This window comes from Myotis brandtii, unplaced genomic scaffold, assembly GCF_000412655.1.
Source record: "Myotis brandtii unplaced genomic scaffold, ASM41265v1 scaffold434, whole genome shotgun sequence".
Lineage (NCBI taxonomy): Eukaryota > Metazoa > Chordata > Mammalia > Chiroptera > Vespertilionidae > Myotis > Myotis brandtii.
Genome location: NW_005366599.1, coordinates 883,840 through 896,068, shown reverse-complemented (window position 1 = coordinate 896,068; position 12,229 = coordinate 883,840). Strand labels below are relative to the sequence as shown.

Below are 12,229 nucleotides of genomic sequence, written 5' to 3'. Positions count from 1 at the left end.
GGGGACCTCTGCTTGGGCCTGGTCCTCCGTGAGCGCTCAAGCCGCGCTCCCCGGCGGGGAGGCTCCCAGGCCACGCCTCCTGGAGGGCTTCGCACGCCACGCCTCCTCTCAGACCACGCCCCCAGGAAGGGCCTCGCAGGCCACGCCTCCTCTGGGAGGGGATTCGCAGGCCACGCCTCCTAAGACCACGCCTCCGGGAATGGGGAGGAGGGCTCTCCGGAACTGGTCTGGACCCGGGGCGTTTCTGGTGCTGCCATGCCAGGGGTTCGTGTTTTTCTGTTGCCACGACTCAAGCCTGGGTGACCTTCAGCTTGGCCCCAGTTATCCCCTGTGCAAAGTGGGGTGACGTGGAATCCACCCGGAGAGGGGTGAGGATTGAAGATGCCCGGTTCCTGGCACTTGGTGACCGGCGCGGTGTGTGAACTGAGGCAAGGGGCTGGGACACAAGTCACCCCTGACCCCGGCGGAGGGGGCGCTGCACCTGGGCTCTCCGGGTTTGCCTCAGGAGCGGATCCCAACTCCTTTTACCCCGAGCGCCTTCGAGCCTGAGGTCCCCCTGCAGGCGGCATGTGGTTGGGTCTTGCGGGCAGCGGTGGTGGGTCCCAGGCTGACCTGTCTGGTCCTGATTACGTTGTGTAGCAGCTCACATGTAACGTTACTGGTATAGTTGGGTGCACACACCTATGCCGTGTTCCTTTTGTTCCCGTTATGTGGTCTCTGTTTTGTTCTGTTCCTCATTTAAATGAGTTAAAGTGAATGCTTTTTATTAAAATTTTTTAAAAAGATGTTTTTATTGATTTCAGAGAGAGGAAGGGAGAGAGAGAAAGAGACATCAATGATGAGAGAGAATCATGGATCAGCTGCCTCCTGCACGTCCCGCCCCCACTGGGGATGGAGCCCGCAAACCCCCACGTGCCCTGACAGGAATGGAAGCGTGACTTCCTGGTTCGTAGATTGACACCCAACCACGGAGCTGCACCAGCCGGGCAAAGTGGATGTTTTTTAATATAACACTAATGATTTTTTCCCCTGGTTTAAAAGTTTCTTTTCCAGTGGCCTCTGTAGGTTTAATGTGTCCTTCGTAGCAGCAGAATCCACTTCAGATTTGTACCAGCTTCATTCCACACATGCAGAAATGCTAGGCCTGGATAGCTCTTGTTCTCTACCCGCTTTCATGGTGTGCTGTTATGAATATTACATTTCTTGTTACAAACGCAGTAGTGCGATGTCATGCCTGCTTTTCCATTTGTAGCCATTTCTTAGCCCAGTACAGCCTTGCTCCCACTCACCTCCTTTACCCTGCTATTGCAAACTAGTGACCCGGTGCACGAAATTCATGCACATTAAAAGGGAATTAATTAGAGGAAATATTTTAATACTAGAGGCCTAGTGCACGAAATTTGTACACGGGGGAGGGGATGTCCCCTCAGCCCAGCCGGCACCCTCTCCAGTCCGGGACCCCTTGGGGGATGTCTGACTGCCGGTTTAGGCCTGATTCCTGGGATCAGGCCTAAACCAGCAGTCGAACATCCCTCTCACAATCCTGGACCACTGGCTCCTAATTGCTTGCCTGCCTGCCTGCCTGCCTGGTCGCCCCTAACTGCCCCCTCCCTGCCGGCCTGGTTGCTCCTAACTGGCCCCCCGCCAGCTTGGTCACCCCTTACTGCCCCCCTGCCACTAACTGCCCCCCCTCCCACTGGCCTGGTCACTCCCAACTGCCCCCCACACCAGCCCAGTCGCCCCTAACTGCCCCCTCCCCGCAGGCCTGGTTGCCTCTTACTGCCCCCCCTGCCGGCCTGGTTGCCCCCAACTGCTCCCCTCTGCCAGCCTGGTCGTCCCTCACTAACCCCCCTGCTGGTGTGGTCACCCCATGCACCCTGCTTGTTCAGTCGTTTGGCTGTCCCTCACTAACACCCCTGCCGGTCTGGTCGTAGGCAGCCATCTTGTGAGGGTGTGATGGTTACTTTGCATATTACCTCTTTATTATATAGGATTGCTATTTGCCCTTTCTCTAGAATAGAAGTGTCAGAGATGAAAGAAAATTAGTAAAATGTATATGAAAATCTTCCTCCTGTCAGAGTCTGGGGCACACCATGGGAACCAGAGTCCAGTCCCCACCCAGCCACATGCTCCTTGAAATTGCACAAGACCTGGACCTGGCCGGCCCCACCCCCATTGGGCTAGATCCAGACCTAGCCGGCCCCACCCCCGTCAAGCCCTGCCAGGCAGGGGCCACGCCTGAGGTCCCCCATCAAGCTCCGTCGGGAGGGGGACGTGGCCTGAGGTCCCCCAGCCTGGCGCCGGGGCAGGGGGCATGGCCTGAGGTCCCCTGTCAAGCCCCACCAGGTGGGGGGTGCAGCCTCAGATCCCTGCTGATTGCTCATTAGGGCTCGTTACGGGATCCCCACCTCTGCTGTGGGCGCAGCCATCTTTGTTATGGCATAACGGTCAATTTGCATATTCCCTCTTTATTAGGTAGGATAGCACGTTTCTGCATACATTGTGTGCATGTTACTGTGTGTGATTGCTTTTTAAGTCGGGTAAGAGAAGGACTGCTGTTCACTTAGGACACAGGTGCACTCACAGGGGCTTTCTTTTCCCTTGATTTGGATTGCCATCCGGGATCGCTTCCTTTCCGCCTGAAGAGTTCAGTGTTTCCTGTACGGTGGGTGTGCTGGTGGCAAGTCCTCTGGGTGCTTGTTTATCCGACAGCGTCTATTTTGCCTTCATTTTTGAGGAATAGCTTTGCTGGATTGTGGGATCTTGGCTGGCAGTGTTTTTTCTCTGGGAACTTTGAGTGCGTTTGAATGTACCCGCTGTGCTGTGGCCTCCGGGTCTCTGCTGGTGAGTCAGCAGCTGGTGCCCTCGTAAGCCCGGTCATTTTCCTCTGGCTGCGTCAGGATCTCTCCTTGTCTTTGGCTCGGTTCTCTCACAGTGATGTCTGTGGCTCTTTACATCTGTCCTACTCAGAACTGGGTTCTTGGAGACGCCTGATGTGCGGGTGGCGATCTTCAGTCTTTTGGGGAGTTTCCCGCCATCCTTCCTCTGACTCGCCTCCTGCTCCTCTGTCCTGGTGGGACTCCCATGACACGTATGTTGTGTGCCCAGCGTTTCTCTAAGATCCTACGTTCGTTTTTCTCTCAGGGCTGCACGTCTATCAGTCTGTCGTCAGGTTTGCTGATTCTTATTCTGCCAGTTCATCCCACTGTTGAGCCCTCTGGTGAATGTTTCATTTTAGTCATACTTTTCAACTACAGGACTTCCATGTGGTTCATTTTTATAATTTCTCTCTTTTTATTGATGTTTTGTATTTGATGCAACATTATCATCAGATCTTCCTTTACTTTTTAACTCACGGTCTCTCATCTCTTTTTCACGTGTTTATAACGGCTACTTTAAAGTCTCTTCTGGTAAATGCAAGTTCTGGGCCCTCTCACAGGCAGTGCTGTCTGCTCTTATTCCAGGGCCCGGATCTGCTTGCTTGTTCCCTTGCGTGCCATACCTTTCTGTTGAAACTGGATATTTTAGATACCATATTGCCGCTATTCTGGGTGCTGACCTCCCAGCTTGCTAGTGTTGGTGTGCTGTTCGTTGAGTGACGTGGTGGGTTGTGCTGTTAGAGTCTGTTCCCCTCCCCCAGAGCACCACTGGGTCACCCACAGTCACCCCAGATGACTGCTTCTAGGACTGCCTTCCTCTCTGACCACACCCAGCTGGTAAACCGGCTCATTGCTCAGTTGTTTTCAGCTGTGACCTGGTGCATAAATTGCTCCACAAACTAATCCAGTCACATTCTGGCTTCTCTGAGGGAATAGCTTCTAAGCAAGTGCCTGATTTTGTTCGGGTCCCAGGGGGCCCCCCTGCGAGGAGCTGCTCCAGGACCCCGGCTGCCACTGCCCTGGGAGCCCTGAGGCCGGCTGCCCACTGTGCGGCACTGAAGGCAGCTCCTCTGGGAAGAGATGAAGAGCTCTGCTTGGATGCTGCCTGTCCCCCGGGCCACGTCTGAGCCAGGGCTCCATTTAGCCAGGACAGGGACAGGCCTCGGTGTGAGGCCCCTGCTCCAGGAGCTGAGGGCTCAGGGAGGGGCGTGGCAGCAGCCAGGTGAGCTGGGCTCAGGGAGGGGCGTGGCAGCAGCCAGGTGAGCTGGGCTCAGGGGGGGGCGTGGCGGCAGCCAGGTGAGCTGGGCTCAGGGAGGGGCGTGGCTCCAGCCGTGAGCCCTCAGGAGCCTGGGCGGGATGGATGAGATGCTACTGTGAGTTTCTAAACGACCTTCTTCCTTTCTGATCTCCTTCCCTCTGTGTGGCCTTTCCTCTGCCCCTGTGGTTCCCAGCCCCAGGGCGTGTGGTGAGGACAGCTCCAAGCCTGTCACCCAGTGACCCTGGTTGCTCCTTCTCTCTATTACTCGCTCCCATCAGTTCCTGAGCGTCTGGGCCAGGAAAGGGGATTCACAGGAAAAGCTGCTGCACCTCCGGGGAGCCAGCCGCCCAGTGAGCAGTGCTGTCCACGGCGAGCTGCTCGCGGGGCCGGTGTGCGGGGTGGTGTGACGTCAGGGCGGCTGAGGGCAGCGCGCACAGGACTCCCTGTACCAGGGCCTAAACCCGCTCCTAAGTACCATTCTTTCACGTTTTCATTTTAACTAACTTCTCCCTTGTTATTAGAAGGCGTCTTTAGCTTCCAGAGTAAAATGGAGGTGACCAGTTTCTTACTGTTGAGGGGCTCAGGGTCCAGGGTTGGGGGGCTTGTTCATGTTGCCTTTCACCCAGAACCTGGCACCACATGGAAGCTGGAGAAGCTTCTGAGGAAGGCTGTGTGCTGCTGCTTCAGAACAGTTACCTTATGAACGGAGGTTCCTAGAGACGTGTGATGGGGCAGGTCACCCCAAGTTCCCAAGACAGTGGGGAGAGGAGGTCTTGCATCTTAAACCCAGAATTGTTTGGATTCCCACACTCAGGCCACCAGTGTCCTTCCACACGATGGAAAGTGGAGGGACCGTGTCCGGTGTCCTTCCATAACCATGGAAAGTGGGGGACCCTGTCCAGTGTCCTTCCACAACCATGGAAAGTGGGGAACTGTGTACAGTGTCCTTCCACACGACGGAAAGTGGGGGGACCGTGTCCAGTGTCCTTCCACACGATGGAAAGTGGAGGGACCGTGTCCGGTGTCCTTCCATAACCATGGAAAGTGGGGGACCCTGTCCAGTGTCCTTCCATAACCATGGAAAGTGGGGGACCGTGTCCAGTGTCCTTCCATAACCATGGAAAGTGGGGGACTGTGTCCAGTGTCCTTCCACAACCTTGGAAAGTGGGGGACCGTGTCCAGTGTCCTTCCATAACCATGGAAAGTGGGGGACTGTGTCCAGTGTCCTTCCACAACCTTGGAAAGTGGGGGACCGTGTCCAGTGTCCTTCCATAACCATGGAAAGTGGGGGACTGTGTCCAGTGTCCTTCCACAACCTTGGAAAGTGGGGGACCGTGTCCAGTGTCCTTCCATAACCATGGAAAGTGGGGGACTGTGTCCAGTGTCCTTCCACAACCTTGGAAAGTGGGGGACCGTGTCCAGTGTCCTTCCATAACCATGGAAAGTGGGGGACTGTGTCCAGTGTCCTTCCACAACCTTGGAAAGTGGGGGACCGTGTCCAGTGTCCTTCCATAACCATGGAAAGTGGGGGACTGTGTCCAGTGTCCTTCCACAACCTTGGAAAGTGGGGGACCGTGTCCAGTGTCCTTCCATAACCATGGAAAGTGGGGGACTGTGTCCAGTGTCCTTCCACAACCTTGGAAAGTGGGGGACCGTGTCCAGTGTCCTTCCATAACCATGGAAAGTGGGGGACTGTGTCCAGTGTCCTTCCACAACCATGGAAAGTGGGGGGACCCTGTCCAGTGTCCTTCCACACGATGGAAAGGGGGGGGCTGTCCTGTGTCCTTCCACAACCATGGAAAGTGGGGGGACTGTCCTGTGTCCTTCCATAACCATGGAAAGTGGGGGACTGTCCTGTGTCCTTCCACACGATGGAAAGTGGGGGACTGTCCAGTGTCCTTCCATAACCATGGAAAGTGGGGGACTGTCCAGTGTCCTTCCCCACGATGGAAAGTGGGGGACCGTGTCCAGTGTCCTCCCTGGTTAGGAAGCCCCTCCGCGCCCACATTTCAGGGCACGGCCTCTGACAGCCTTGCCTCCGTCCAGCTCACAGGGGCAGTGCGGTCTTCAGAGCGTCTGAGAGCCCGGAGTTGCTCAGCCAAGTTGACCTCTGCCCAGGAAGGCAGGACCGCCCCGTCTGGCAGGACAGCATGTCAGGTGAGCCTCCGCCAGGGAGACATGGGGGCCAGGGCTCGGGTGTCCGCGTCTACACAGCGTGCGTTCTGCGGTGTGCTGATTGGGGACCGGAGCAGGAGGTTGGGTCCAGGAGTGTCTGGCCATCAGCGGGCCTGGCTCAGGTCCTGTCACCTTTGATTCGGCCTTTTTTTTTTAATCCTCACCAAGGAGCGAGGATTTTTTCCCATTGATTTCAGAGAGAGTGGAGGGGAGGGGAGAGAAACAGAAACACTGATGTGAGACACATTGGCCTGTTGCCTCCTGCACGCACCCCAGTGGGGAGGGAGGGGGGGTCAGACCTGCAACCCAGGTACTTGCTCTTGACCAGGAATCGAACTGGCGACTCCGGTGCGCAGGCCAAGGCTCTAACCACTGAGCACGCCGGCCAGGGCTCAATGCAGCCTTTTGAGCGATGGTGGCATAGCGCCCTCCTGTCCACCCCTAAGGCTTCGAGAGAAAGGCAGCGTGGGCTGGGGAGAGGACTCAGCGTGTCCGCGTTCCGTGCAGTGCGGCGGCACCGGCTGGGACTCGGTGCCCCGTGCGGCTCGTGGAAGCCAGGCTGGAGCCACGTATGAGCTGCAGAGCACCTCCCCGCCCCTGCCCTCAGCTGCTCACACTCCAGAAACGAACGGAAACTGGCTTCTCTGGCTGCAAGTCTGTAGTCCGTCGGGACGGGCTTCTGAACTTGCCTCGGCAGTGGGCAGCCTGGAGCACGCGGTGTGCGGGAGCGGGTTGGGGTCTGGGTTCTCCCCGCTGTCCCTTGGGTGGCAGCAGTGACCTGGCCCCGACCCAGCCGTGGAAGCGGGGCTTCAGCTCGTCCCGGTTGAGGTGTGAGGAAGGGGGCCTCGGGGGTGGGACTGTTCTGTTTGCCGTCCGCTTCATAATCCTAGACGGGCCTGCTTTCCCGGCATTTTTCTTCCTCAACAGACTTCCTCACACAAAGCCACGGACAGGCGAACTTCCAAGAAGTTCAAGTGTGACCGAGGTCAGCTTGTGAAGTCAGAATCACAGAAACTGGTCCCCAAGAGCGAGAGTGCGGCCCCGCCCCAAGCACCGCCGGGGAGCCCTGGTGGACATGAGCCCCTGGCGCTAGAGGGAGACGGCCCGTCCCCCCCGGGAGAGGCCGCCGGCATCTCCGCTCCACAGGGGACCACAGGCCTTCCCTTCGGTCACGGCCGAGTTTTTTTTTGGACAGCAGCTCCGCCGTGGGGGGCGGCTCCGTGCTGCAGATGGACGGCAGCGCCTTCCTGGATGACGACAGCAACCAGCCCATGCCCGTGAGCCGGTTCTTCGGGAACGTGGAGCTCATGCAGGTGAGTGGGGCGCCGTCTCCCCTCCGGGGGGCTCCGGGGGCTGCGTGTGAGGACTGCCTCAGCGCAGTAGCAGGTGCACCGTCATCTTTCAGCCCAGATGATGGCAGCTCCTCACTGGGCACGCCACCCTGGCCCCTCCGCGGGGAGCATGGCTGCTGGGCGGTGTCCCCGCAGGGCCTGCGCCGGGGGTGGGGTGGGCCATGTGCCCTGGGCTCGTTTCCCGCCTTTCCTCCATGTGGGCCGAGTGGTCCCACTGTCTGCAGGGGGGGCTGCGCTGTGGCCCACGCAGGTGCTGAGGCAGAGGGTGGGGTGACTAAGGAGGGCATGTTCTCTCCCCCCCAGGACCTTCCACCGGCGTCTTCGTCTTGTCCTTCCGTGAGCAGACGGGAGTTCCGGAAGATGCATTTCAGAGCCAAAGATGACGACGACGAGGAGGACGCAGAAATGTAGGAATAAAGTACACACGGTGACTGCCTTGCGTATTGAGTGCGGTAACAGTGGACAGGTTAAGGTTACGGGACTTAGGAAGTTCATCCTCTGGAGGATGTGTCCTTAAGCAGACTTCTTGGGGGCTCCACTGGGAGCCGGGCGTCCTGGCAGGAGGAAGCTGCTGCTGCTTGCATGAGGCGCCCGGTCTCCGTCTGTACAGACGTGAGGATGGTTTGAGGCGGCCTCGGGCCGGGGTGAAGGAGAGAGGTTTGCAAAGGAAACGCTCCATAAGTGTTAGCTGTGATGTGCCAGCCTCTCCCCCTCACGGGCTGACCCTCCTCGGGCTGATTCAGGCGGTTTCGAGAACCCCGGTCTCTGTGTGAGGCTGAGGTTGACCATGGACTTTTTGCAGGAGTTATATGCGAAAAATAAAATATATTTTGAAAATATTTTAAAGAAGTCTGTGTCCCTGAAGCTGTGCTCCTTTCTAAAGTGTTTGGGACAAAGCAGGTCCGGCCCTGCCTGGCCCCGAAGGCCAGGACAGCCTCTCCACCCAGCCAACCCCTAACCAGCCGCTGTGGCCTGAGGGCTCCTCCTGCGGGGGCGGGGGCGGGGGGGGGGAGGGGCTGAGGCAGGTGAGCAGCACCTTCCTCACCTATTGTGGGCGCTGCCATCCTGTGGTTTATAAGATCTTCATCCTGGGCTCCCGCTCACAGCTCTGCAACCCCTGGCGTTTCCTCACTGGTTGATGTCATGTTAACCAGGTGGCTTTGGGCCGTTAAGGGTGGGGCCTCTGGGGAGAGGAGAGCCTGGAGGTTGAATCTGTCTCCAATGGCCAAGGACAGAACGTGGCCGGTCAGGACTGTGATGAAGCCACACTGAAACCAGAGGACCGCACAGCTCGCTGGTCTCTCGGAGACCTTCCTGCTGGCGCTGGAACACTCGGAGAGCCTGGTGAGCCTGGTGAGCCTGGGCCGGAAGCTCCACACCGGGTCCCGCCTACCTGGCCCTGTGCACCTCTTCCTGAGCTGTTGGCACCTAACCTTTTACCTAAACCAGTAGCGTGTTCTCTGCGCTCTCCGAGCTGGCCTCCGTGGTGGAGCTGTTACCAGGCACAGCTGCCCCCCCAAGACGACACCTGCTAGGCACCTGGCCACAAGGAGCGTCTTGTGACGCATTCTTGCCAGTGGAAGGAAAGGCTCTAAGACTGGTCTGCAAAGTGACACACAGTCACACACGGAGCCCCTTGCGGTAGGGACGCAGCCCTGTGTCCACAGCCGGGCGGGCGGCAGGGTCACCCATGCTGTGTCGCAGGAGAGCATCCAAACACCTCTTCTAAGACCACCCGCCGCCAAGAAGGCTGCTCACACGGACACGCAGGAAACCCCCACTTCTGTGGCTGGAAATGGAACCGCCACCCCCAAAACCCACCCGCATAGAGCAAGGACCTTGGCAGCCCCCGACCTTCCCTCCACGAACAGTCAGAGGGGACACGGCCCTGCCGCACTGCTTGACAGACAGGTGAGCTCCGCGAGATGAGATTGCTCGTCCCCCGCAGGCCTGGCTCAGTCCGCGGCGCTCCCGCTCCAGTAGGAGAACGGGACGATTTGGGTCAGGTTTTTAAAAATCACTGACCCCTTTTTTTATCCTCATTTCCATCATTGTCAGGGAGTGCAAACGTTTCCGACACGTCTATTTGTGAAAAACCTTTACTGCTTTTCCTGGTTCTACAACAAATGTGAAAATTCAATGTTACAAAAGGTAAAAAACTAAATTTTAAAAATTCTGAAATAAATGCTCATTTTAAAAACTTCAAGTACAAGCATTCCTCGGTACCCGCGGGAGGCTGGTTCCAGAACCCCCACCCCAACACCAAAAATCTGAGGATGCTCAGGCCCTGATGTAAAACGAGGAAGAGCAGTGCGTGCAGTCGGCCCTCCGCATCCGAGGATTCCAACTGCGACACGAAGCCGGTGGACACGAGGGCCGACTCTTATAAAACACGGTTTAGAACATTAGTCCTTGTAACCGTCGTACCCACCGTCCCCAGGATCACTGCTGTGCACAGACAAGCTGCCTCACACTAGCACGTGTGTGACACACTCGTGGCCTTAGCGTTAAGCCACTTGCCGGTGCATTTAACAGGCAGCTCCCGTGTCCAGCCACAAACACCTGCGCTGCTGCACAGCGGGGCCTCGTGACGCGTGTTAGGTTGAACCGTGAAATCAACAACACCTGACCGCTTGGCCTAGAAGCCAGCGATCTCATGGCTGAGTGCGGGGCCACGATCGCCACGCCCCTCTGACAGGCGTGGGAGGCCCGCTTCCGGCCGCAATGCACAGCAGCGAGCACGCTTGTGCTCCTTGGGTGTGAGCAGTTCACCCCGAAAGGGTCACGATCCCAGCATTTGGAAGAGTCCAGAGGATGGAGCTTCGGTCTGGGGAGTGGAGACCCGGCAGAGCTGTCCCTCAGGCAAGGGTGGCGGCTTTGGCCATGACGCCGTTCCCGTGGCAACTGTGCCACACAAGCAAGCAGAGTGGGTCAAGTCAGAGGACTCCGGTCCCTGACCCGCCGACCAGGCCCCAGGCCCCGGTGTCCGCAGCTCTCAGGCGCAGGAAACATGCCGAAACGTGCTGAGGCCAGAAATCTAGGGAGATTCTGTAAACGTGTTTTTCAGAAGCTATTGCAGTGGCAGAAAAACAGCACCAGTTAAAATCCCGCACGGCACCACGACGCGGCCCGAGTCACGGGCGCTTGCGCGCAGCCCGCCTCCTGGGCTTGGCCTGGGGCCTGTAGATCCTGTGCGGGTCGCAGCTGAGCCTGTGGGTGGTCTTCTTGTGGCAGGCGATGTGCACCAACTTGAGGTTCTCGCAGGTGAAGAGCAGGCTGTAGAAGTACTCCCAGTCCACCTGCCTCCCGGCCTGCGCGCCGACCGCCTCCGCCAGCGCGGGGATCACCGTGCGCTTCTTCTCTATTCTGCAAGGGAGGGGAGGGCGGTCAGGCCTGCTGGCGCCCCCGAGGCACAGCCTGTTCCAGCACAGGCTCTGACACCACGGGCTCAGGCAGCTCACACGGAACAGCGCTTGGCCGCTCACAGGAGAAGGTAACTGGGAAATGACGATTTCAGAGGGAACCACACTCGGCCGCCTCCCAGGAGCAGCACCAGGGTGGGAGGCTCGGCGCTGTCTCGGGTCGAGCACTCGGAGACGTCCCTTCACTGACTGGACCCTGAGCCACACTGAGCGTGGCCACAGCTGCGGGTCAGCTGCCTGGCAAGGCCTGATGATGGCAACTTTGCCTGTGTCCCGGGTGGTGCCTATTTGTTTAAACACTGGGAAGCCCCCGACCCGTGGACTCACATGTGGTCCAGGTTCCAGGTGCTGAAGAGCACCCGGCTCTCCCGGCTGCCGTAGGGGTTGATAGAGTGTCTGGACGCACAGTCGGCCATGTCGAAAGGACCCTGCGCCGAGAGAGAGCAAGGTGAGCACCGCGCTGGGGTCAGGAGGCGCCACCTCAGTCCCTGCCCAGCTCTGTCATCGGCACTTGAGGCCGGACCACACCTGACACCCCACAGAGGTGAAGGCCAGGACAGTGGTGGGACGGAGTCCCCGCTGTCCTCCAAGGGGTGGCACCTGGGGAAGCAGTGCCCGGGGATCCCTCGGGTGATGGGGAGGCTCCTGCGGGGTCTGCCTGCGCAGCTCAGAGTACCGGCTCCGGCTGATGCCCCTGGCCCGGGACTCAGGCTTACCCAATGCCCGAGACGTCACAGTGGCACAGACCCTGACATCCCTGCGCTGTCACCGAGGAAGCTGCCCAGGGGCACAAAACGCTTGCTTCCCAGAGGCGCCTGATGTCCCTCCTCGTTCCAACTCCCCCCCCCCAAAAGGAACGGTGTGCTCCCAGATGCTGGCGAGAGCTGTGACTCGCCCCCATCAGCAAGGGCCCCCGACCAGCAGGAGCGCCACCGGAACTTGTCAGATATGCAGGTTCTCAGGCCCGTGCGACTGGAGCAGGCGCCCTGGGTGGGCCCAGCAGCCTTTCAGCAGCTCGGGGTCTGCTGGCCAGAGGCCCAGGGCCCACCTCCATGGGAGGGCAGCTCAGCACTGGCCTGGGGGCCCCGTGGAAAGGGCACCCACTCACCTGGCAGGAGAACCAGCCTTCGGGCGTGCAGAGCC

The 12,229-nt window shown here is 58.7% G+C and overlaps 1 protein-coding gene across 1 annotated transcript in view; it reads left to right on the top strand.

Annotated features, from left to right (window-relative positions):
• The first annotated feature begins 3,068 nt into the window (after window positions 1-3,068).
• Window positions 3,069-12,229, top strand: part of CEP104 (centrosomal protein 104kDa) — a 36,441-nt gene continuing 27,280 nt past the window's right edge. Inside the window, exons 1-2 of the mRNA XM_014546190.1 lie at window positions 3,069-3,073; window positions 9,572-9,575. The gene's annotated coding sequence lies outside the window, so the exon portion shown is untranslated. The remainder of the gene's footprint in view (window positions 3,074-9,571; window positions 9,576-12,229) is intronic.